We start from the raw sequence: 27,780 nt of genomic DNA, 5'->3' as shown, positions 1-27,780 counted from the left end.
TCCACAAATCAGCACGGATTTGGAAAGTGTCGCTCGTGCGAAATTCAGATTGCCCTTTTCTCACATGATATCCTACAAACCATGGATGGACGCCACCACCCTTATTCCACATTCCTAGCTTTCTGGAAAGCATTTGACATGGTTCCCCACTGCAGATTGTTGACGAAAGTCTGAGCATATGGTTTAGGTTCTCAGATATGTCAGCGGCTCGAAGACTTTTTAAGTAATGGAGCCCAGTATGTTGTGTTCGACTGTGAGTGTTCATCGGATACAAGGGTATCGCAAGGATTGTCCCATGGAAATGTCGTAGGATCTCTTTTATTCTTTAAATACATAAATGACCTGACGGACAGAGTGAGCAGCAGTTTGCTCATGAAGCTGCGATGTACGGGAAGGTGTCGTCATTGAGTGACTGAAGCAGTGTACAACATGACTTAAGACAAACTTTCTAGTTTGCGTGATGAATGCGAGCTTGTCCTAAATGTAGGAAAATGTTAGTTAACGCGGACGAGTAGAAAAATAGTCCTGTAATGTTCAAATACAGCATTAATAGGTTGCAGGTTGAACAGTCATTTCGATTAAGTACCTAGGCATAACGTTGCAAAGCAATATGAAATGGAATGAGTACGTCAGGTTAGTAGTAGAGAAAGCGAATGTTCGACTTCGTTTTGTTGGGAGAATTTTAGGAAATTGTAGCTGATCCAAAATGTAGACGGTGTACAGAACTTTAGTGCGATCCATTCTTGAGTACTGTTCGAGTGTTTTGGATTCCCAACAGCTCAGATGGAAGGAAGCCACAGAAGCAGGCTGATAGATTAGTTACCGGTAGGTGTGATCAACCACGACCACCACCACCTAGAGACAAGGCCGCGACGCAAATTTCATAGAGGGGCCACCATTTGTGTTTAGAAGCGTTTCAGTATGTGCACGTATGTTGGAACATGGTTTACAAATGCTGTGTACAATGGTGTCGTGGGAATTACGGAACTGGACCGAAAGTAATGGTATTTCCTTTCCGAAAGATTCGAATCTGTGTCGGAAATGGCTTTCAGCGATTCATTGGGACAATTTCCAACCCACTCAGCACAAGAAGGTAAGCCTATCTAAAAACCCTCTACCTAGTAAAATATTTTTTTTGCTAGTGGAATTTCATAAATTTTGGATACATTTGACTAAAATTGTGAGCAAAAGTTCGCAGTAAATAGTATTTGTTTTCAAGTGGCTTTATTTTGATTTTGAAAACGAAATATAAACTTTTATCTCGTGTTACATTTTATTCATGTTTAAATTTCTGTGCACTTTGTATTTTGTTACGCATTACCGATACGTTTTATTCTCGATTTGTGAGTGGGTGTTATTTTTCACTCTCGCATTAGTTACCGGGAGTGCCAATGAATGTTGAAACTGCTGTTTTCATGTTTAAAAATCGGTCTCTCTGTATGAAGCATATCTATGTTGTTTTTCTGTGTCTTAGTTCTTCCCGTTATTAGGCATTATCCACCTCACTACCAAATGATCATAATTCAACCTAACCTACACTTCAGGTTATGCTGCAGAATAGATGTCATGACAACCAGATTTCAGTGGTGTCCTGTATCACATGAGCCGCCTCATATAACGATATTCTCGTTAACAACACATCCAGTTACTTAATCTGTCCAGTATCTTAAATGTTCCAGTTGGTTAATTGACACGTCAAGTGTCGTTTGGTTCATACAGTACGGAATGTTTAGTTGATATCTTCTTAACATACTTCCAGTTGGATTGTCATTACCGTCTTATTGAGGTGTGTCATTTATGTTGGCATCTGTTCAACTTTATTTTGTGTTTGGCATGCGCTTGCTTTGCAGTTGTTCTTCTATCCAAACATGAAATTTGTGCTATATCAAGACCCTCATTCAGCGTTACTCATGTACCATGACAATGAAGAAAATGTAAAGTCAAAATTACAAAATAATTGCTATGTTAACATGCAGAATCCAGTAGATCACTGAAATTTGGTGACACTTAATCCATAATAGGAACTTCTCTTATAATTCCATAAATATCACAGTACTGCTGTAACACAAGCAGTTCACAGGTATATTTATCATACGCTAATGCATGTTGAGGCATGCTCCTAGTGCTTATAGTACTAATTAATAAAAGGATATTACAATGCATTGTTGTAGATCATGGTATATTATTGCTAGGCCTAAATGATTTATGTACTTCCACTAAGGTGTGACCTGTCAAGTTGATATTGGTGGAAAATGAATGAGTTTCCAGTGTTTTTTTTATTTTCACATACAGACACACATCTCTAGATCATGCTGTATACTGTACTGGCTCACACTACTTTGTTGTAGATTTGTGAACTTCACTTCACCAAATCTGACATCTGCCGGCGTAAGGAATGTTATGATGAAGTGAAAGTCACAAAGCTTACTGTCAAGCTTTCAAGACCAAGACTATAGAGGGTGCTGTTCCATCAGTGTTACCATGCTATTTGTGTACTCCATCCACCATCACTCGAGAAAGTGCAGGGGAAAAACGAGCTAGATTAGACAACGAATGTCTGCTAAGACCAATTAATGATAGTGTAGTAACCAAAGCACAGTATGATTTGAGTAAGCTATTTTCTACGTTTGAAGCATTTCTGCAGTGCTTCGAAAGAGAAACCATTCCCAGAGAATGGACCATTGGTAAGAGAAGTGACTGTGTCCTATTTCTACCGCTTACTGTATTACCCATTCCATCTGTGTCTGTATCGGCTGTAGTGACGAATGAGTTGCAGTTGTCCTCCTATTGAAGTAACACTGAGATAAGAAAGATAGGCAGTACCGAAATATCAGACTAACTTTCAAATATCAATGATTTGTCTACAGTATTAGACAAAGTGAAAGAATTAGTCAGTGCAAAAGGAAATTCATTAAAAAGCCAGTGCCTTCTTATACAGGTCATTTTTAATGATATGTGCAGTTCTGTAGATGAAGAAAAACGGAAACAAATTCAATTCTGAAGTTGCTATGTAGCAGTGAGGAAAACTATAGGTTTAATTCTCACTTTTCTGTATTTTGTTGTATCCTGCATTCCCTATGCCTACAAATTTTTCAGGTCTTCTGGCACTCTTATTCTTCCTCATCCAAGAACTTTACAGAAAATGTGTTCCTCATATAGTAGGCCTAATGGTACTCATAATGAACAAAATGAAGGTGCGCCCCTCCTGTTTATTAAGAAAAAATCTTTGCGGGAAAGTGATTGTACCATTTCTTTAATGATGGATGAAATTCATATTAAACCTTATTTTGATTACAAGGGAGGAAACATTGTGGGGGCAGCATTTGATAGTGACAAGGCTGCTACTACAGCATATGTTTTTATGATACAATCATTGCTGTCTTCTTTTAAAGTACTAGTGCATGTCCTTCCAGTGAGAAACCTTGTAGCTGAACAGTTATTTTTGTATGTGAAGAAAATATTATGTGCCCTTCATGACATTGGTTTCAAAGTTATTTGTGTAGTTAGCGACAACAGTGCTATAAATAGGAAATCTATGGCACTTTATAGCTCACCTCCAAAACTCAATACAGTTTACCCACATCCAGCTAATCCAACTTGGCCACTATTTTGTATAATTGATTCTGTCCACATCCTTAAGTGTATACGTAATAACTGGGTTAATCAAAAGGACTCTCCAGTTTTGCTTAAATATCCACAATTAGATGGAAGCAGTGATTATTGTCAGGTGTTAATGACATCTTTTGAAGCATTGTGGCAGCTTCATAAGATTGAATGTAATGGTCTACTTAAGCACTCTTATGGCCTTACTTTGAGGTCTCTCTGTCCATCTTCACTTGAGAACCAGAATGTGAGCCTTGTTTTGCGGGTATTCATTGAATATACAGCTGAAGCCGTTTCAACTGTAGGGGAACAGAAAAACTTATTACATTACCAGACAACTGCAGAATTTATTAAAATTATACTTACATGGTGGAAAATTCTAAACGTTAAGACAGATCACAAATGTGTTCGACTAAATGATCCCTTCCAGTGCCCTCTGTCTTTAAGTAATAATGATGAAAAATTAGTTGTACTGGAAAAGTTTCTTGAGTGGCCCGATAGGTGGAAGGACTTAGGCCTGAAAAATAATACCCTTTCAAAGAAAACCCATATAGTGCTGACACACAAAACCTATGGTTTGATTGAGATTGCAAGGTACTATACTAAAGAGCTTGGTTTCACTTATTTTTTTTGCCCTGGAAAAATTCTCTGGAAGCGGCTCTCAGTATCTCATATCTGTGAGACAGATTTTTGAGGTGGAAGCCAAGATGAGGATGCAGAACATGTTACCATTCATGTTGAATTAAAGTACTTTTGATAAACTGCCTGTTGCTGAAGGGTTCACCTCTAATTGTATTGAGACTATACAAACAGACTCTGAGTTTTTGGTTGACGTTATGTACTTGGAGGAAGATTTCAGCCAGGCAGAAGCATACCTTCCAATATTAACTTATTTAGCAGGATATTGTGTTCACAGTGTACTGAAGAAACAGCAGTTTGAGGTGTGCTGCAAATACCTTCTCTTAGACAAAGAAACGTGCCTGCATGGCGAACAACATGTTAGTTTAATCAAAAATTTGGACGGGGTGGTCTGTTTTTCCCTCGGCCTGATGTTGTTATTTACAACTACATTACTCAACAGAAATTAATATCTGCCCCCAATGAAAAGAAATTTTTGTCATCCAACAGTCAAAGGATGCTTGTTCATAATGTAACCATAAATGCTGTTCAGGAGAAAAGTTTCTTCTTAACAGACTTTGTTTGCAGTAAGGATCATTCGGCAGACAAAATACTGAAGTTGTTAGCCAAAGCATCCATCAATGCATTATTAAACAATTACATTAAGAAAAAGAATGACACCTTTACTGCTTCCTTTAAGAAATGGAACCTTAGCACATTTTAATTTACATACAGTTTACATGCTAGGACATTTATCAGATGTCACAGGAAATTTGTATTAAGTGTCACACATTCAGTTAAACTGTATTTGGTCCAGTGAAAGCAGAGGAAGGTTATGTAATCCATATTGGTGTAACACCTTCAACTGAATGCACACTAATTGTCATTTGGTCCATATAGCCCGTAGTTTTTGGGTAATTTGCTTCCAACAGTTTCAAATGTCAAAAAGTCATAACTGTGTCCGTGCAGGCTATTCAGCTGAAGTAAATACTTTATCCAGCACTAAAGGCTAGTTTCCACCTCATCATTGTGAAATGTTATCAGATTGTGTACACACCCATCTGTGTACTTGATATTAGCCCAAGGTTGAAACTGGGCCAGTGTTTCCTCGTAAAGTCTTTATGTCTTCCAGCTATTCTGTGCAGAAATATTTACATCTTCCTTTCAATTTGTTGAGCCTGTGCTGCCCAACAAGAAAAAAATCTGTTAACGTAATTCTGTACTAAACCTCATTATATTGGCATGTAGACATATAAAACTTTCAGTGGAATATTACAATACTACATAGGGAAAGCCAAAAATGGATTGCTCCCATTTTCCTGAAACAGAATGACACCAGGGTGTTTCCTAAAGTAGTTACTTCTCATAACAGCTATTCATCTAAATTTTGATACAGGCTGTCAGTATTGTTGCACACAGGTAACATTTAGTTATTGCTTTGCCTATATTATTTTACTGAGACACAGTTACATTCTAGTAGTTTTTTTGAACTTTACTCATAAAACCCCATGGCAGTGTGAGGCAGTGTGACAGATTTGGAGTGCACATGCATTTAATCTGCTAGAAAATTTCATAACAGCACACACTTTGGCACTGAGTGAAAAGTTTGTTCTTGAACTGTCATATTAGTGTCAAGTTTATCACTCTCTTTGTTTTAAGAGACTCTCTTTTGTTAGAATGCAAAGTGAAAGTAGTTTCTGCCAGTAGCTGTAGAATCTTGTGTTACAGAAAATCACTTCACAGCATTAAAATACAGATGAAGTGTTTGATACACTCAGTTTAATTGAAACAGTTTATTCTAAGATTTATGCAGCAGGAATAAAGTGAAAGAGTGCTACAATTTCTTTTCTTAAGGTGATGTTTCTATAGTAATTAAAGTAAAGCTCTTCCCACTTATTTACATGGAGAGCATTCTTGCAAACATAAAGGAGTGTTGTGTTGTGGCATTTTATTTGAATTTCTAAGATGTTATATCATACACCATTCAGTTTAATTTGTAATCAATGTAAAATCATTACAGCTTTGATTTATGTTGTACATCTTTAGTTAATCCCAGAGTTAGTTCTTCTGATTTACTTTGTTTACACATAAGTTCATTACAAAGAAACTGGTCTGCTTCTAGCTTATGGCAAGGTTTTCAACAAATGTTGCATAGCTGTGCAGTAACATTATAAAAGAGTTATTTCAGTTGTTGCTCAGGTATTCAACTGTAATGTGAGGTTGCTCGTACTCGGTATTGCCATTACTTATTAGTTTCCAATGAGTAGCAACATTTTCACGTTGTTGAATTTCCTTCAGTAGTGCATCATCACAGTGGCACCTTTATACATACATTCCAACAAATGTTTGTTGCTCTATTACTCTGTCTGAGTTACTACATTTGTCAGCAACATAAATCATCCTTAGTCACAATTACTAAATTTTACAGACAGAAAGACTGGTAATGTAACCTGTTATATGCATCTGACATATTTTTCAAGTGTGTCATTTTTCACTAAATACAATATATCACATGTGTACAACTGATCAATCATTCTGTGGAATTCCACTGAACGTAGAAAAGGCTTGCTGCCTTTTAAGATGGAAATTGTGATGTTTTTCTGTAATGGAACCAGGTTGTGCCCTGGATTTTGTACTGTCAGCAGGGGTAACATTGGCCCACTTTTCCACAATATTTGACATGTTAAGCTCTTGGTGGCTGACAGAGTACTGCTAAACTGTAATACAATATTTTTTAAAGCATCTATATTCCATGTGTGTCAAAATCAGTCTAGTGTTACCAGATTTTAGAAACTGTTTTATGACCATAATATTTTTTTAAAAAACTGGACCAATGTTACCTTTACGTGGGGTAACTTTGTCTCGCATGTTCAAATCTGTCTACAAAAACCTAAAAAATGCAATGAGTCAATGTTCAACCAACCAAAAAGGATCATATAATAATAGAATGTTACTAAACTTCAATAAGTCATTTAAATCCCAAAATTGAGTTAGATAACTTAACATTTAACGGGAGAGAATGTAAAAGGAAATACCGATTAGTTTAAATATTGCAGAAATTGATTAAATAAAGTTGTCCAATTCAGGAACTGAAAATTGGTTCCTTTTAGATACCTTTTTGGGTTCTTTTATTTTGAACAACACATCTTTCAAGAATATAACATCGAATCTGGTCTTTCAGGCCACCTCGAACACAGCCCATCTCATTAATCTGTCTTATTTGTCCTGGATACTTTTCCCCATTGAAAAGGACAGTTACAAAGTCATTTTCAACATAATCCTCATTACAGTTTGATGAACACTCCTCAGGCACTGAAAATGTTTCACCTTTTTCACTTGATCCCTCCAGTGATACATCATCAGGATCATCACCACCTGAGCAACTTGACAGTCTGATTCTCTTCTGTCTTTCCTTATTTTTCTTGAAAAATGGAGAAGGGGCAGGTATCTAAGCAGCAAGCGGTTGCAGATTGTTTAACCGAGATCCTTTTCCCAGCATCAGTTGAGGACGTTAAATATTCACTTCTTTTTCTAACTGTTCTAGGAATGTGTCTCCTATCATGTCAGCTTGATTTTTATTCATTGGCAAGCATTCTATAAGCTTTTCCCTGTTTAATGGAAAAATTCCACACTTTTCAAAGCCGGATATAAGATTTTTGGATATGTTCACTTTTAAGCCAGCCATTAGTTCATATATTAAACATGTCTTTAAGCACTGTAGTAAACTTGGAGCTGGACTTGGACTCTTTCCACTTTCTCAAGATCCCCCGTTGTAGTTTCTTCATTGCAGCAAAAACAGCAACATCCAATGGTTGTGTGAGATGACTTGTGTTAGGTGGTAAACACACAAACCTAATGGCATTTTCCTCTCACACCTGAAGCACTTGTTGGTTATTATGGGAAGATAGATTATCACCAATGATTACAACTGGTTGTTCTTCGTGCTTCACTGCAGGGAGAAAGTGAGATAAAAACCAATCTTCATGTGTCACTCCCTCAAACCAGCCACTTTTGGTTCTGTTGTATCAAGTGTGCTGAGGTCCGTTTTCTTACTAAAGTTACAAATGTTTTCTACATATTTTGCACGTCGTTTGTAAATCACCTTCTTACTTCCTGGCTCATCACAGAGGTTCGTTTCATCATAATTCCAGATTCTGGACAGTGGAACATCTTTCGTGGCTTCACTTAAGTTATCCATATAACTGTTCAAGTCTTCTTCACTGATTTGATCTCTGACCTTTTTGACGTTTGAGCTCATTCTAACAGAGAGTTCATTGTGGCATTTAAAAAGTATTTTGTCCACTTATAACCAGGCAAATTATTCTTGAACACAAGAATATTGTCACCCTTTTTATCTAAATAACTTTAGACAGCCATATGAAAGTCCAGTTCATCAATTGGAAATCCTTTATGAGATGGTGTTGAAGGGAAAGTTCTTCCTCATCTGTAGACAGTCGAGACCGACCTACATTTTTTTTACTGCTTGCCTGCAAGCCTGTTTTTTATGATCAATCTGGGTATCCCAAACCTTTGTTCTGTTTCACGTTGCGTCATTTGATGTGCAGGAATTGCTTCTAAACATTCTTCCAACTTCTCCAGTGAGTAATTTGCGTATGATCTGCAACAATGTTTCTTCTTGTGTATTCGTGGCATTGCTGTAAAATAAGAAGAAAAACATTTTTCTGCCTCATTGGGAAGAATTCTGTTCAAAAGAGTAATGAATCTTTAAAATAATTACTGGTAGATAGCGAAATAAACAACCTGTAAGCCTAACATCGTTTGGACCAAAGTAACCCCAAAACATGGACCAATGTTACCCTATGGTGAAATACAATATTTATTTCGTGCTTATATGGAGAAATTGACATCTCTCTGTTTTAAATCTTAATCTAGACAAACGAAGCGATAACAAAAACTACTTACCGAAAATTAAATCACTTCCGTAACTTATAACCAAATGACAGCTGGAATCACACCAATTTGCCGCGAGTTGCAGACCATAACAAAACAAGTGTTGCTGCAGTGCCAAATTTGTGAACTACAAAAACAGTGAACAAGCAGTGTAGCTGATGCTACCACCTATCGTTTAAGACTAGAAACATGGATATTCGTTGACGTATGTAAGAGCTGCGAGACAAAGAATCTTTGTTTTCCTCTGGGCCAATGTTACCTCCGAAGGGCCAATGTTACCCCAGCTGACAGTAACAGCTTTTTCAGGAAGTACAAGTACATTATGTCTGACTTAAATATATTATTGTTCATTGCTTCTAGTGTTTTATACATCCTACGTTAACATAAACTATTAATAATTATATTATTTTAAGTATGCTGAGGACTACAATTCTCATGTTGCAGTAATTTGTCTACATATTACAAAGAATTAAACTTGCTATAGTCATCAGCAGTGATTTCTGATCTATCTCTGGAGTTACTAAAGTGTCCCTTGTCCTGAAGTTTAGTTCAGTTCTTCATATCATATACAGCATTCACTTTGTTTTACAGGATAGCTTGATTCCCGTAGTGAGTCACTGTCTCCTGCAGTCACTTACATAGACACTTAATGAAATTCTCTTAAGAAATACAGCTTCAAACAACGGAACAAATTAATCTAGAAATAGGTTAAATTTATTATTGATGGTTTTAGCTTGATACATTGTCTCATTCCAACTGCTGCAAATGTCTGCTGAAGGTTTGCAGATTTTCACTGTAGACTTACATACACGTCCTATTGATGAAACTACTGCATGCATTTTGAACAGCTGACCATCATGGTCGGGAAGACATCTAAAGTTTCACTTGCACATATGTTGCTAATTCTTTTATCTGCAGAGTATTGTCAATCATGCTTGTAAAGTTCTTTGCAACTCTTGTGAGAAAGTAAACAACTGCACTCAGCTTAATACATGCTCAAAATCTGCCGTGTTTTTACATGAAAGAAAATTAACATTACGATAACAAAACATGATTATTTTTGTTTCTGAGAACAGGTGAGTTAAAAGTGATTGTTTGCTTAGGGAATGTACTCAGCTTTCCTGAGGGAGCTCTATAAACAGCTACCACATAAACAGGCAGTGTATTAACAAGGAATTAAATGCAACAATTCTCAAACTGTTGAGCAATAATACAATTTTTATGTCCATAGGCTTGGATTCTAACTGTTATATACTATTAAACATGCAAATGTAAACCTGTGAAATGAAACAATATTTTATTTAGAATACTGAAGGGAGAGGAAGTTAATATTATACACAGTATTAGTGCAGGATTTTTCAATTGAGTGCAAATAATCATCTGGCCCAGAAAGACTGTAGTTTACCACAGTGTATTTTTCGCAAATGTATCCTGTTTTATCATGTATATGGCAATATTATTTACATCTCACACTTGTACGTTTTCACTGGCTATTGATAAGTCTTCAGCAATTACATTACCGGTTTTTAAAAAAAAAAAAAAAAAAAAAAAAAAAAAAAAACACTATAGCTTCCGCTATATCGCGTTAGATAAAATTCCGTATTTTAATCATACTGCAAAGTACTCTTCTCTTTGCGTGGTATCATTTGCCAAAATCTCGTTTCGATATCTCCAGCGGTTTACGAGATATAAGTGGTGTTATGAATATCTCACTGGGTTGGCCTGCTTTGTGTGACATCACAAGAGTGTGCTGTGGCCTTCTCTCTGGGTGGTGGTGGATCAACATGCAAGTATTACGGAGATGCTTCTTGAATTCAAATGGGAATCCCTGGAGGAAAGACGATACTCATTCCACAATGCACTGTTGCGCATATTTAGAGAACCGGCATATGAGACCAAGTGAAAAACAGTTCTACTGCCACCAATGTATATTTTGCATAAGGATCATGAAGGTAACGTGCGAGAAATTATTGCTCTTTATTATACTCAAATCAATGAAACACTTTTACAACAAAGCTTTTCTTTCTTTTCGCTACCCCATTGGTAAAAGAACAGGCTACGCTTACAAATTACTTTAAACATAATTTAGAGAAAAAATGGGATTTTTATGCAACAAAATAAAGTTAATACCGTAGCAAGGAGGTCATTATAACGCTTGGCTGTCTTTGAAACATGATCAAAATCATTTTGTTGAAAGCATAGCAACTCTTGTTTCTCACTTATATGAATGTGTATTAAATCCAGATGATAAAACTACTGTTCAGTATGTTATTTTTTTCAAGTGTTGTGTTGCTTCCACTGTGCTACAGCACAAGTCTATCGCCAAATGTACCTTAACCTGAAAGTAAGATCACTAGTGCTAATAAGTGAACCAGGTGTGTCGTGTACTGTTATAGAAAAATAACAACAAAATTTTGATTTATCTAAAGTGTCACTTTACTTTGATACAAGAATAGAACTATACTCACCCACGATGAAACATCGATGTGATCTGTGTGGAACCTTGTCAATCATAGTAATACACCTATGAGGATATGGATTTTCTTTGACAGAAACACTGATTCCTGGAACTGCCTGGCATTACTCCTCAATTGTGACGACTGGAATGGGGTGAGCTCAGCCTCGTGATGTCAGTTGAAGAGATACTTGATCATGTAATGGCAGCTTGACTTCATGAAAACTGACAATGGCAGAGAGAACTTTGTGCTGACCCCACATCCAAGGGTCCAAGATACTGATTGGCTGTTTCGTTTTATTGGGCAGTAAAATACTGAGCTGTTTTTGGTAGCATATAATATTTGTGTGTTGGTGTAGGAACTCCCTAATTCACTTACTTCCAAAAAATGGATGTGGCTTAGAAGAGGGCAAGGAAAGGAAAGGGCATGGTTTAGGAGAGGGAGGGGGATGGGCAAGTGGTGGCACCACACTTTTCTCTCTTTCCGTCAATCTGGTGACTAAAAGTTAGAAAGTCAATTGTATTCAAAGTCACTATCACATTTCTACTCGCAATGTCCCACGAAATAGGGGCTTGTGACACAGTCAATAATGACCTGTCCGTCATATGGGGAAACTAAGCTTGGCGGTGTTCTAGAGAAGTAGGCTATATATATCAGCACTGGGGTTCACCCTCTCACTTCACTCATCATCGTGTTATGCTACACTATATATCCATCCATTGCACTTAACTACTCTCCACAAATAGACTTACACTACACCTTTCACACATCCACGCGAAAAGGGGCAACTGTGTGGATGAATAACACCCTTTCTGCTAGGTGGCAAAAATGCTACAATGTCATCCAAAAAAACCTAACATTGCCCGGGTATTCACTTTGCCAATTTTCTATAAGAAAAGTGTACAGTTTCTGCATGCTGGGTGCAACTAAATTGCGTGTCTACGGCACGCTTTTTGTACATGTCTCTATGGCTAAACTTCTTCATAGCTCTGTAGGTGGCTGTTGTTACCACTTAAAGCTGTTTGTGCATCGCAGCTGAAAGCTGTCAAAAGTGCTGCCGGGTGTTAAGGATCCCTTAAGTTGACTAGACTGTAGAAGTGCCTTAGTAGCAAAAGAGAGATGTATTAAAACCTCATGCATGATGCAGCGTTTTTTCACAAATCTCTTTGTTGATTACGTCATATCTCTTGAACACTGTGTTTTCAATGATATATTTGTGTACATACATTCAGTGGCATATTTGGATACTGTCTGCGAAATATGTTGCGAATAGAGTTAATAGCAAAGAAGTAATAAATTTAAACATCATGCATAATGCTGTAGTTTTTCACACATCTCAATGTTTATATCGCCATATCTCCTGATCTGTGTCACTTACAATTGTAGGATCCATCCTCTGCCGGGCTGAAAACCTCTTTTAATTTGTCAGGATGTAGACTGATCGACATGTATGGCGTCGTTAGATGCCATAGAAGAATATTCAAGATAATGCCATTTATTACTTACTGACAATACAAGTAATTGCTACTTCTTCTGGTGGCTGTGTAATCCAGAGAAAAAGCCGCTGTATCCAATATGGACTCACAGCTTCCCAGGGTGCTACATCAGCTTGGAGTGGAAGTCTATGACTCCTTGAGGTAGGCACGTCCCATCAGTTGCTCTGCTTGTGGAGATGATGGTGACCACAGTGTGTGTGTTTTGATGCACATGCCGCTTTGGGGAGTTCTCCATCCCTCCCAGCTCACTGCCCGCCTTGTTCCCTCAGATGGACAGTGATGTCAGTTACCACATAGCTGTGCTGAATTCTTGACCTGGCCTGCCAGTGCAATAGTTCTTCAGACCCATGTGACACTGGAGTTTAGGGCAGTTTGTGCACTGGACTGGAGTTGTGTTGGCAGATGCTTGGTGTACCCATCAGCACTGGCTGCTGTGCTGATGGCAGCACTGGATGCCTCCAGCAGCCACTTGTGAATGATATGAACTGCATCGATCATACTGAGTGAGTACCGAAAGGTAGTGGGGGTGGAGTATTTATGCCACCAATGAGAGGTTCTGTTCTACAACGTCCTTCATAATGACCAAATTGATTTTGCTCTTCCTGAACCATTAGTGATGTGGTCATTCTACATTTGCTTGACGAATTTGTTACAGAGTCTTTATTGCTTAGTCAAACACTAGCTGGTCATTGTTGCATCCTCCCTAGTAACTCTTAGGCAATGTTGGAGGAATAGGAAAGCTGTTAAGTCTGTACTGTTGTAACCATTTTTCACTGAGTTGCTTGCAGTCCCTCTTGAGAGTGGCGAGGTAGCTGTTTTGCCTGACCCAGTAACACTGTTGAAAGGTTTATGCTTCCCAGCTAGCTGCTGGCTACATTTCAGCATGATAGAGTAACGCCATCCATTAGAACTTAGAAATGATGTAATTTTTATAGCTACATTTGGCGAAATATGTGGATACTGTCTATAAAATTCATTGTGAATGGCGTTAGTAGCACAATAGTAATTAATGTAAACATCATACATACATATATACATACATAAATACATACATACATTAATCCTTGTTCCGTAGATCATGAATACGACATTTCGTAATGCTGTGGAACGTGTCACTTTAACATAAGTTTCCTTTACACAAAATAATTAATTAATTTTTTTACAGTTACTACTTCATATCTAAGAATTCATCTATTAAGTAGAAGTGGCTGTCATTAAGATATTCTTTTAATTTGCTTTTAAATGTTGGTTGGCTATCTCTCAGACTTTTACTACTATTTGGCAAATGACCGAAGATTTTTGTGGCAGCATAATTCACCCCTTTCTGTGCCAAAGTGAGATTTAATCATCCAGAATAGTTGAATATCATCCTTTCTTCTAGTGTTGTAGCTATGCACATCGCTGTTATTTTTGAATTGGTTTGGGTTATTGATGACAAATTTCGTAAGTGAATATACAGGGTGTTACAAAAAGGTACGGCCAAACTTTCAGGAAACATTCCTCACACACAAATAAAGAAAAGATGTTATGTGGACATGTGTCCGGAAATGCTTAATTCCCATGTTAGAGCTCATTTTAGTTTCGTCAGTATGTACTGTACTTCCTCGGTTCACTGCCAGTTGGCCCAGTTGACTCGGTGCTTGTGTTGACATGCGACTCATTGCTCTACAGTACTAGCATCAAGCACATCAGTACGTAGCATCAACAGGTTAGTGTTCATCACGAATGTGGTTTTGCAGTCAGTACAATGTTTACAAATGCGGAGTTGGCAGATGCCCATTTGTTGTATGGATTAGCACGGGGCAATAGCCGTGGCGCAGTACATTTGTATCGAGACAGATTTCCAGAACGAAGGTGTCCCAACAGGAAAACGTTCGAAGCAATTGATCGGCGTCTTAGGGAGCACGGAACATTCCAGCCTATGACTCGCGGCTGGAGAAGACCTAGAACGACGAGGGCACCTGCAATGGACGAGGCAATTCTTCGTGCAGTTGACGATAACACTAACGTCAGCATCAGAGAAGTTGCTGCTGTACAAGGTAACGCTGACCACGTCACTGTATGGAGAGTGCTACGGGAGAACCAGTTGTTTCCATACCATGTACAGCGTGTGCAGGCACTATCAGCAGCTGATTGGCCTCCACGGGTATGCTTCTGCGAATGGTTCATGCAACAATGTGTCAATCGTCATTTCAGTGCAAATGTTCTCTTTACGGATGAGGCTTCATTCCAACGTGATCTGTTTGTAAATTTTCACAATCATATGTGTGGGCTGACGAGAATCCGCACGCAATTGTGCAATCACGTCATCAACACAGATTTTCTGTGAACTTTTGGGCAGGCATTGTTGCTGATGTTTTGATTGGGCCCCATGTTCTTCCACCTATGCTCAATGGAGCACGTTATCATGATTTCATACGGGACACTCTACCTGTGCTGCTAGAACATGTGCCTTTACAAGTACGACACAACATGTGGTTCATGCACGATGGAGCTCCTGCACATTTCAGTCGAAGTGTTCGTACGCTTCTCAACAACAGATTTGGTGACCGATGGATTGGTAGAGGCGGACCAATTCCATGGCCTCCACGCTCTCCTGACCTCAACCCTCTTGACTTTCATTTATGGGGGCATTTGAAAGCTCTTGTCTACGCAACCCCGGTACCAAATGTAGAGACTCTTCGTGCTCGTATTGTGGACGGCTGTGATACAATACGCCATTCTCCAGGGCTGCATCAGTGCATCAGGGATTCCATGCGACGGAGGGTGGATGCATGTATCCTCGCTAACGGAGGACATTTTGAACATTTCCTGTAACAAAGTGTTTGAAGTCACGCTGGTACGTTCTGTTGCTGTGTGTTTCCATTCCATGATTAATGCGATTTGAAGAGAAGTAATAAAATGAGCTGTAACATGGAAAGTAAGCGTTTCCGGACACATGTCCACATAACATATTTTCTTTCTTTGTGTGTGAGGAATGTTTCCTGAAAGTTTGACCATACCTTTTTGTAACACCCTGTATGTATTGTGAAGGAACTGTGAATATCCAGAGTTCCTTAAATAAATGTCTGCAAGGTGATTTTCAGTGGGCTCCAGCTATTATTCTGACTACACGCTTTTGTGCAATGAATACTTTCTCTCTTAATGACGAATTGCCCCAAAATATGATGCCATATGAAAGCAGTGAATGAAAATAGGCATAGTAGGCTAATTTACTGATATGTTTATCACCAAAATTTGCAATAACCCTAATAGCATAAATAGCTGAACCTAACCATTTCAGCAGTCATCGATGTGTTTCTTCCAATTCAATTTTTCATCAGTGCACACACCCAGAAATTTTGAGTATTATACCTTAGCAACAGACTTCTGTTCATAATATATATTTATCAATGGTGTTATGCCATTTACTGTACAGAATTGTATAAACTGTGTTTTCTCAAACTTTAGTGAGAGTCCATTTGCAGAGAACCACTTAATAATTTTCTGCAAGACATTATTTGCAATTTCCTCAGCTGATTCTTGCTTCTTGGGTGTGATTACTATACTTGTATCATCAGCAAAAAGAACTAACTTTGCATCTTCATGAATATAGAGTGGCAAGTCGTTAATATACACTCCTGGAAATGGAAAAAAGAACACATTGACACGGGTGTGTCAGACCCACCATACTTGCTCCGGACACTGCGAAAGGGCTGTACAAGCAATGATCACACGCACGGCACAGCGGACACACCAGGAACCGCGGTGTTGGCCGTCGAATGGCGCTAGCTGCGCAGCATTTGTGCACCGCCGCCGTAGTGTCAGCCAGTTTGCCGTGGCATACGGAGCTCCATCGCAGTCTTTAACACTGGTAGCATGCCGCGACAGCGTGGACGTGAACCGTATGTGCAGTTGACGGGCTTTGAGCGAGGGCGTATAGTGGGCATGCAAGAGGCCGGGTGGACGTACCGCCGAATTGCTCAACATGTGGGGCGTGAGGTCTCCACAGTACATCGATGTTGTCGCCAGTGGTCGGCGGAAGGTGCACGTGCCCGTCGACCTGGGACCGGACTGCAGCGACGCACGGATGCTCGCCAAGACCGTAGGATCCTACGCAGTGCCGTAGGGGACCGCACCGCCACTTCCCAGCAAATTAGGGACACTGTTGCTCCTGGGGTATCGGCGAGGACCATTCGCAACCGTCTCCATGAAGCTGGGCTACGGTCCCGCACACCGTTAGGCCGTCTTCCGCTCACGCCCCAACATCGTGCAGCCCGCCTCCAGTGGTGTCGCGACAGGCATGAATGGAGGGGCGAATGGAGACGTGTCGTCTTCAGCGATGAGAGTCGCTTCTGCCTTGGTGCCAATGATGGTCATATGCGTGTTTGGCGCTGTGCAGGTGAGCGCCACATTCAGGACTGCATACGACCGAGGCACACAGGGCCAACACCCGGCATCATGGTGTGGGGAGCGATCTCCTACACTGGCCGTACACCACTGGTGATCGTCGAGGGGACACTAAATAGTGCACGGTACATCCAAACTGTCATCGAACCCATCGTTCTACCATTCCTAGACCGGCGAGAGAACTTGCTGTTCCAACAGGACAATGCACATCCGCATGTATCCCGTGCCACCCAATGTGCTCTAGAAGGTGTAAGTCAACTACCCTGGCCAGCAAGATCTCCGGATCTGTCCCCCATTGAGCATGTTTGGGACTGGATGAAGCGTCGTCTCACGCGGTCTGCACGTCCAGCACGAACGCTGGTCCAACTGAGGCGCCAGGTGGAAATGGCATGGCAAGCCGTTCCACAGGACTACATCCAGCATCTCTACGATCGTCTCCATGGGAGAATAGCAGCCTGCATTGCTGCGAAAGGTGGATATACACTGTACTAGTGCCGACATTGTGCATGCTCTGTTGCCTGTGTCTATGTGCCTGTGATTCTGTCAGTGTGATCATGTGATGTATCTGACCCCAGGAATGTGTCAATAAAGTTTCCCCTTCCTGGGACAATGAATTCACGGTGTTCTTATTTCAATTTCCAGGAGTGTATATTAAGAACAATAAGGGACCCAAGACTGAACCCTGTGGGACACCATTCTTGATACCTCCCCAGCTAGAGGAGTACTCTGCTGGTTTTTGTAGACTATCTGTACTGTTAATTTCAACCTTCTGCATTCTTCCAGTTAAGTATGAATTAAACCATTTGTGCACTGTTCCATTCATACCACAATACTTAAGCTTATCTAGAAGAATTTCATGATTCACACAATCAAAAGCCTTTGAGAGATCGCAAAATATCCCACTGGGTGATGTTTGGTTATTCATTGCATTTAATATTTTATCAGTGAAAGCATATATAGCATTTTCTGTTAAAAAGCCTTTCTGAAAACGAAATTGACATTTTGTTAGTACTTCATTTTTACAAATATGTGATGCTACTCTTGACTACATTACTTTTTCAAGACTCTTGGATAAAATTGTCAGAAGAGAAGTTTATGTTTTCAATTGTTTCTTCATCTGCTTCTTCATACAATAAACTGTCTTTGTTTTCGAAAATTGAATGTATTTTGAAATAAGCTATTCTGGGGAAAGAATTTCCATTATAAGTAGATAAACCATCTGTTTGCAATAAACATATTGCAATAGATTGTTGTAATTAGGACAGCAACTATGTTGTAACGAATCTGTTAATTTTTGCCGTATTTAGCTAGTGGAACAGAATAAGAAGGAGCTTTCTCAAAATATTTGCTGCTGTTTGCTATTAATTCTAAACGATTTGTTAATGGATCGAATTCTTGTTCTTTTTGGAAATATGGATTAATGTGATTATAAATTGTTACTTCCAGCCTTGTAATTCCATTTTCTTTAGCTAAATTAGAAGCAAATGTTTCCTTTAATCTACTACCTGGACTATTTAAAAGATTTGTAATATGGTTTCCAAGCTGTTTGTTAACTCCTGGGCTTGTTAATTGACAAATAAATTTAATGTAGTTTTTAACTCTAGAGTTAGAATTAATCCAAGTTAAACAGTCTTTTCCAACAGAGTTATTGTTGTTTACTAGTACATTATAACTTCTTTATATTCTCCTTGCATTCGAAAAATAAAATTATTTGTTAAATATGTACACATTTCCTCTTTATTAAAAATTCCTGCAAAATCTTGTGTTATGTCTAAATCCAATAAATAATAGTGTTCCTTTTTAAGTTCTTCCAGAATCTCTGGTAACTCTCTTAAAAGTGTATCGAGTTTAACATCTGCTAATTCTATTTTGTAAGGAATAACAACAGGATTTTTATATTTTTGTTCAATAATTTTTATATCTTTGCTAGTAATTTGTTTGGTTCCTTTAATTGTTTGTGTATTAGAATCTAAAGAATTTTTGCTTTAACTCCATGTCTTGCCAAATTAAATTTAGAAAAATCTAGATCTTAAAATACTATTAAAACCACCACTTATTTCCTATTTTACAAGAAATTTTCCATTTTTCCTTTCTCCTTCGCAATCTATAAAATCTGTTATTTTAACTACCACAATATTGTCGCAAAATGGTTCTGTAATTGGTTTAAATTCTTCTAATTTTTGTTCTCCATTTGTGTAAAATATATCACCAATATTTTTAACAAGATTATTATTATTCAAATTTTGAGTAAATAACCATAAGCCAAATCTTCCGTTGGTTGGTTTTACTTTATTTCCCAAAAGTAGTGTAATGGAATATTTATTATTTTTTGTAGTAGACATTTCATTCTGAACTCCTATTTATAGAGGAAGAACTCCCATTTATAGCGGAAGAAATTTATTAGTTTTGCAAAAAAGTAGAGAAGCAAAATTGTTAATATAAAGACATAAAATTTAATTGATTTGAAAAAGTAGTTGAAAATGGGTAGAGGGAAGTAAAGTGAAGTGATTTTCTTACCTATATGAAATAAACAAAAAAAGCTTTGAGTCCACATGACAATAAAAGTTATGTCTTGGAAAATGGAATAGATACATTAGCATATGGCCATTACAAGTTATTGAAAGTGTAATAAAAAATTTTATAAATAAATTTAATAAAATTTTTTCTATATAAATGGAGACTATAATCAAGAAGCTCAATGATGTTAGTGTCTCGAAAAAGATTACAAAAATAGATGAGCTAGAGATAAATGTTTTATATGATGTTACAGGCAGTGAATATTTAAATACTAGATTTGGAGAGAAACTTTCTCTAGAGCTCAATATTGATTTTAAGATTACTTTACCAAACAGATTTTCTAAATTAATTACTAATTTGGATTGTAAATAATGGGAAAAGGACAAATGAAACTGAAATATAAAGCAATGAAGAAATTTAAAAATAGAAATAATGAATTTCATGATATAAGAGTTCATGATGTGAATTTTTTAATATAATTTACCTTTGTTAACTAATTCATTTTATACTTTCTTTATGAAGATTTTCAGGGTAACAGAGATTTGACAACCTATAAAATATAATATTAAATTTAATTTCTTGTTATCACTTAGGGAAATGAGTCATTAAATTTATTTCCTTACGATCACATTGTAAATGAAGTAATGAACTTAGAAATCGGTTGGTTATCAACTATAATGTGCTAATTAGTTAAAATTAGTTGAGTTATTGAAAGAATTAGGTATTGAACTAAAGCTTAGAAATTGGTTGGGTTATTTAAATAGACTGAATTTTTAAAAAAATCAGTTGTGTTAATTAGAAAATGTGGTAAAAAGTTAAGTGAGCCAGAATCTACAAAATATATCTACTCACACCTAGACCATCAGACCGGCAGCATTTACCAATGGCTAGCATGGTATTCACTTGCCGTTACATTGTTGTAGCATGTTGTATTTTGTATTGTGTAGAGTAGATTTTGGTCAGTATTTTTCTTCCATTGCCTTTTTTCCTTATTTGGTTTGTCACCACTAGAGTTGTCGATTTTATTATTGTTCTTGTATTTAAAACTTAGTGTATGCCAAGAAGGCATTTTTTTCTTTAATTATAAAAAAGTGTGTTCAAATTGGCTGTTAGTTCTTTTTCCTGCTGACTGCAGGAGACAACAGTTATTGGCGACGAGGATGGGATTTTCATTTTCAAAAGGAATGGCCTCCTCAGAGGAACTTCTTCAGTCATTGGTGGAAAATCTACGGCAGATTCAAGCAACACTCAGAAGGTCAGAACATCGCTCTCACTCCCCAGCACTGCAAGAAGTAGCTCATAGAATAGATTCCACTGCAGGTAAATTGAACACTTTGTATGTGGTTCCACTGACATTTCCAGCTTTTGATAGGTCTGTCAAACCATGGTCAAATTATGTAGAACGGTTGGAACAACATTTACTGGCACATGGGGTCCATGAAAAAATCAAAGTTGGGCTTTCTTTTTAGCAACAGTTGGTCCGTAGGTGTAGTGTTAAATTCAACAATTGAACCCTGAGTAGTCCCCTCCCAATCTCTCATATACCCATATTAAGGGCTGCCTTTTTGAGCACTTCGACGCACAAATACACGTCACCTCTGCCCATCAGACTTTCTTCTCTTGTCGCAAGTCACCTGGTCAGAATTATCAGGAATGGATTACGATGCTCCAGGGTCTCTGCTTCGATTGTAAATTCTGGTGTGTCAACGTTGCCTGCAAGCAGTCTTATGCCTCTTTGTTGATCCATTATGTGGTGGTATTTCACGCACCAGACGAGTGTTTTTGGGCTGATATTTTGAAATTACAGGACCTGTCCCTCCACACCTGTCTGCTTATCACTGGGGCGTTTGAACAGTCCCACCACGTCTTGATCTAGCTGTTTTCGCGGCTTGCCAGTTGGCTAGCGCCAAGCTGGATTCTCGTTGATCTGTTGGTCCATCTCATGACAGGAAGTCTTTCACCCAGCTTCCCTCCTGTCCAGACTGTTTCTGGCCTCACCAATGGTTGGAGTGCCCCCACTGGTGAGCAAGATGTACAGCTTGCAGCCGAGCAGGCCATATCATCACGGTTTGTCAGGCTTTGCAGAAACATCACATAGATGCCACACTTCCTGCAGATGCACAGGCTCATCATGAATCGTCACCTCAGGGCCTGGATGTCTCGCATTCCATTGACGGCCAAACATTCTCCATCATTCCCCAGTCGCGTAGCCGCTTTCTCCTTCCCTTGGAGGTCACACATATTCTGGTGGTCTTCCAAATTGACACGGCATCATCCATTTATATTGTGGATGGTGCCACATACCAACGTTTGGGCTCACTGTGTTTATCCCCCATACACTCGCGCCTTGCGCAGTTCCAGCAATCACTTTATATCAGTTGACGGTGTTTCTTCCACACAAATCTCTTACAATGGTCATTCCTTCACCGCTCAGTTTTTGGTAGTCGGATCCCCCGGCACTACTAACCTTCTGGGTGTGGATATTTTTGGTTATCTGGGTTTATCAGTCCAGGACAAAGTACAGGCAGTATCAATTCCCTCATCGGATACCCTCCTCGCCCCATTGCTCAGCAAATACGAAATGTTGTTCTCATCCTCCACATCGGGCTGCAGGGTTTCGCCGTGCATGTGCAGCTTCTTCTCTCTGCTGTTTCTCGTTTTTTTTTTAAGACCCGCCCTATCCCCTTTGCTCTCTGAGACAGGCTCCAGGTGGATCTTCGCCACTTACAAGATGAAAGCATCATTTCTCATGTCGTGCACAGTTGCTGGGTGACACCTATCGTGATAGTCGAGAAGTCGAACGGCGCTTTACACATCTGTGGCAATTTTAAGGTCACTGTCAATTCTCGGTCCGTCATCGATGCCTATCCTATCCCAGCGATGGATGACATACTCACGTCTTGCGAGATCGACCATTTTCGCCAAAATTGATTTGCGTGATGCTTATTTGTAGCTGCCGTTGGATGAGGAATCACCGCAGATCCTAGTTATCAATATCCCGTGTGGCCCTTTCCGGCTTGGCATTGCCAGTGCCTCCGCCATTTTCCAAAGTTATTTGGTACACCTCACATGTAAGGTGCCTGGGGTGGCCAATTATCTGGACAATGTTATCGTTGGTGGCTCGTCCACAATGGACCTTGCGGACAAGCTGGATCGGCTGTTTCAAGTTTTTGCCGAGGCTAACCTGCATTGCCGGAGAGAAAAGTATGACTCTTTTGCATAAGAGGTCTCGATTTCACGATTAATGCCTGCGGCCTACATGCCTCCAAGGAGTATGTCGAGGTGACTCGAAACGTGCCTCCTCCCACCAATGTGAAGCAAATGTAATCCACCCTCGGTCAGATCAACTATTATCGGCGTTTTATACCCTACACCGCCGAGATTTCGGCGCCCCTGACCAGGTTATTGTGCAAGGGTGTGCTTTGAGTTTGGGACACGGAGTGTGAGCAGGCTTTCACACGTCTCAAGTCAGGTCTCTCCCACTCTCCTTGTCTGGCCTCTTACAATCCTTCCCTGCGCCGCATTGTCGCCGCCAATTCCTTGGACTGTAGCCTGGGAGCGGTCCTCTCGCGAGTGATCTACGTTGTTGAGAGGCCGGTGGTTTTCGCATCCAAAAAATTGAATGACACTCAAATTAAATATAATCAAATTGAAAAGGAAGCTTTGGTGATGGTTTTCGCCCTGACGATATTCTACGATTTCGTGTATGGTCGTCATTTCCCACTGCAGTCTAATCTCAAACCTTTGGTTTCTTTGTATCACCTGGTTTCTGCAGGCCACCTCCAGCATTGGGCACTCTTCCTGGCGACGTTCGACTTTGATATAGCTCAGGATCAGCCACTGCAAGCTCTCCGCCGCCAAATCGCTGGGGGTTGGCCAACCAGCTGTCGTAGCATCCACAATGCAGAGGTCCAGCAATTTTGGGATCATCGGCACAATATCTTTTTCCGCAGTGGCGTCATCCTTTTGCATAGTGATTTAGACGTTCGCTGGGTGGTCATACCGCATGTCCTCAACCTCCTCCACACTGGCCAATGGGGCATTGTCCTCAGCAAACAGCTGCCCTGCCAACGCCTTTATTGGCGCAGTATGGATAAAGACATTGCCTCCCTTGTGTCAGCCTGCACTACGTGCCAAACACACGAGCACCCCTGCGCCAATGTTTTTCATGGCCAGATGCAGTTGCTCGATGGGAACGTCTCCATTTGGATTTCGCAGGGCTGTTTCGTGGTTCCAAGTGGCTCATACTGTTCGACTCTGGGTCAGGACATCCTTATGTCTCCCACATGATGAACACCACTTCTACTGAGACTGTCATAATTCTCTGGCACCTCTTTGCTGTCAAGGGACTCCCCAAAACGATTGTTACGGGTAATGGTCCACTGTTTACTTCGACCGAGTTTAAGCAATTCTGTACTGCCAATGGAATTTCCCTCATCCATACCACCCCATTTCACCCTGCATCAAACGGCTGGGTGGAACGTTTTGTGCGGATATTCAAGACCCAGCTCAATAAGCTGCTGAGCCATCACCTGCTGGAAGAGGCGATGCTTTTTCCCTGGGTATGTACCGCACCACCCCCCATGCCATATAAGTCCATAAGTCCAGCAAAGATATTCCACCCCCCCCCCCCCCCTTATCTGTACTGGTTTCTGAGGCTTCTCACTCTCACAACTGCACGCCAACACACTCCTTTTGTGTCAAGCAGGAGGTCTGGGCGCTAACTTTCTCTCATCCACAGGCACGCTGGGCACCTGCCATCATCACCGAGCTCTGCGCCCAGGCAATGGCATCTCTCCAGTGGGCCGACGATTCTGCCGCCTGCTGACACCTCAACCAGCTCTGCCTCCGTCCGGTAGACCACGACACCCCAGGGAAGCTGCCAGTGCCTATCGCCGACTGCCTTGTGGTGGAACCTCTGCTTCCGCCTCCACTGCAGCTGCTGTCTCCGCCACCAGCTTCCCGTGCTGCGTCGCTGCCTCCCACCCCCGCTGGCCACGAACCCCTGGATGTCGACCAGGATGCCCCTACTCCTGTGGATGTTTGTGGTGCTGTGCATTTTTTTCCCAGGGGGAGAAATATCGTAGCGGTTCCTTATTGTTAGAGGACCCACAGAACCGACACACAAGATGGGTTGCTAACTCCGTTTCAGCAGCACGGAGAGAAACATCGCCAGCAGACAGAAACAATAACAGACTTTTCAAATAAACACGGAACTACTTCAGCAGACAACACACTAACTCTGTTCCACCAATAGGAACTTATATGTCTGATGTAGCTCTCTGCCGACCTGGCTTTATAAGCACGCCTAGACCGGCAGTGTTTACCAACCGCTAGGAACAGCTCCGGCCAATACTTACGCCAGCCCTAGCATTGTATTCACTCGCCATAGCATTGTAGTAGCATGTTGTATTTTGTACTGTAGAGTAAATTTTGGTCAGTATTTTTCTTGCATTGTCTTGTTTCCTTATTTGGTTTGTTACCACAATATTTGTGGATTTTCTCGTTATTCTTGCGGTTAAAACTTAGTGTATGCCAAGAAGGCCTTTTTTTCTTTAATTATAGTAAAGTGTGTTCAAATTGACTGTTAATTATTTTTCCTGCTAACCGCAAGACACAACAGTCACAAATTTGATCATCATAAAATCCACACGCTTTAAGAGGAACCCCAGGGACCTTGAGTTGCCGTAACTCGAGTGCGAATTATAGCGCTGACCTTTTTCAGTACAACCATCACTACTGATGTATTTTGTCCCCATATATTTTTCCCTTTATTGCACCACTGAATGAAAATGAATTTAATCATTTATTTTTGCAACATGACAATGCCACTGCTGATTAAGGCACACCAGTGCCTACGACTTTTTGATGAAATCTTTGGAGGCAGAGTAATTACGAAAGGTCTCTGGGTCATGTGCTCAACAGATCTGTCACAGCCGAACTATTGCCTTTGGGGTGTGGTTAAAACATTTGCATATCAAAATAACCCAAAGACAATGGATGAACTAAAGACAGCAATAATTGGTTATCTGCACTGAGTTACAAAAGAAACATTGGCAAAGGGGTTCACAAATAAATGTAGACGTGTTGATCTATGCCTTAAAGAAAGAGGAAAACATTTCCAGTGTCTACTATGATAGTGATGAGTATAGTGTATTTAACTGTAATTAATATAATTAATAAATTTCATTGTTTTAATTGTAATAATGTTGAATCCCATATCCCAACATAACTGCAGCCACTAGCAGTGAATCCAGGTCCCTAGCTTATACAACAACATGAATGTACTGCCAACCTTAGGATTGAAAACAGCAACCAATCACATTATTTCTAAGAATAAAGTCACGGCAGCAAGTACAGCACATGTGAGCTTCGTTCCACAAAGAGCTCACTGTGCTCAGACTCAATACCATCACCAAAGTTGATAGACATCGCTAACAGTAAAAACTGGGCATGTACACATCATGGATAGATATTACCACGATTACCCTAACATCTTCCATTGCTTGACAGTTTGTGGGTGTGGAGTTCCACCCATCAGCTATGACCAGTGGTGTCGTGAGTTTATGATGAGGAGTATTGTATAGTGGACATTAAAGATTTCTGTGGCTGTTTGAGTAACATAAACTATAATTCTTATTTACTTCATGTATGTATGTTTTGTTTTCTTTCTGTGGGTATTTTTTATCATGTTATGTTTGCAATATAATTTGTGGTTAAAGAGTTATGTATGGGAACTATCATTATAATTTATAGTAGCAATATTTGTTTGAATGATCTTTTATTTCTGGGTATGTTTGTTTTCCTATCATATTGTGCTTGCAGTATAAATGATGTTTCAATAATGGTTGTGTATTGAGACTGTCTTGTATTAACTGTCATTTCTGTATTGTGTAATGGATGCAATGGTTGTATTTAATGCACAAGTGTAGCAAGAGATGAGGGGCCATGAGTCATGCAGTAAATTTTACAGAAAATAGGAGTTATTGGTGATTATTGGGTGGTGTGTGTGTGTGTGTGTGTGTGTGTGTGTGTGTGTGTGTGTGTTCCATTATTTTTGTGAGTTTTCATTAGATATATATTGTGATTTAGTTTATGATTTATTTAGGATTTACTTTTGTGGTATCACTGTCTATACTTGAGCTCTACAGGGTTACCCAGGATGAATGATCAATATTCAGGGATTTGACGGGAGTGCTCATTTGAAGCGTCTAACTTCATATTGGCATACACCCTATTCCAAAGGTTTTCAAGGTAGAACATTTAATGTACATTTGATTTTGGGCTAGTGGCACACTCATATGTGCCTTAGTACCCATCCTGCTTGACATTTCATACTAGCCCAACCTACCTTGTTGCTTTCCACTTCTTTGCTTGGTGTATCTTTCTGCAGTTAAACTAGCTCACTGCATACACAGCTGTCCATGGTGTTTCTTGAGTGAAATAGTGGGAGGGATTGAGGGTTCATCAGTTAGCTGTGTTTGTACATGTGCTGGCTAAAATGCCACACATCTACATTAATGAAGAATATCCAGATGTGGTGTATGCTTATGGCTTCTGTGATGGTAGTGCCCCTGCTGATGTTGAAGAATATCATGGCACTTTCTGACATGTAGAATTCCTGAGTGTAGGATGTTTACTTACAGGTGAATGTGTTACAAATACATACTTTTCAATTGATACTTTGTAAAATGCATGTTCTAATGTTTACTAACTGTTGTACATGCACACATTTGTAAACCTGACAATGTAGGGAATAATACAGGAAATAAATAATAATGTACGTCAAA

At 39.7% G+C, this 27,780-nt stretch overlaps 1 long non-coding RNA gene across 1 annotated transcript; it reads left to right on the top strand.

Moving 5' to 3' along the window:
• Positions 1-265: 265 nt before the first annotated feature.
• On the top strand, positions 266-27,780 carry LOC126470905 (uncharacterized). Its single transcript, XR_007586278.1, has 2 exons — positions 266-1,093; positions 24,732-27,780. It is a non-coding gene; the product is annotated as an uncharacterized LOC126470905 (long non-coding RNA).

The sequence above is a fragment of the Schistocerca serialis genome, chromosome 3 (assembly GCF_023864345.2).
Source record: "Schistocerca serialis cubense isolate TAMUIC-IGC-003099 chromosome 3, iqSchSeri2.2, whole genome shotgun sequence".
In the NCBI taxonomy this organism is placed as follows: Eukaryota; Metazoa; Arthropoda; class Insecta; order Orthoptera; family Acrididae; genus Schistocerca; species Schistocerca serialis.
This window is presented reverse-complemented; position numbering and strand designations above follow the sequence as displayed.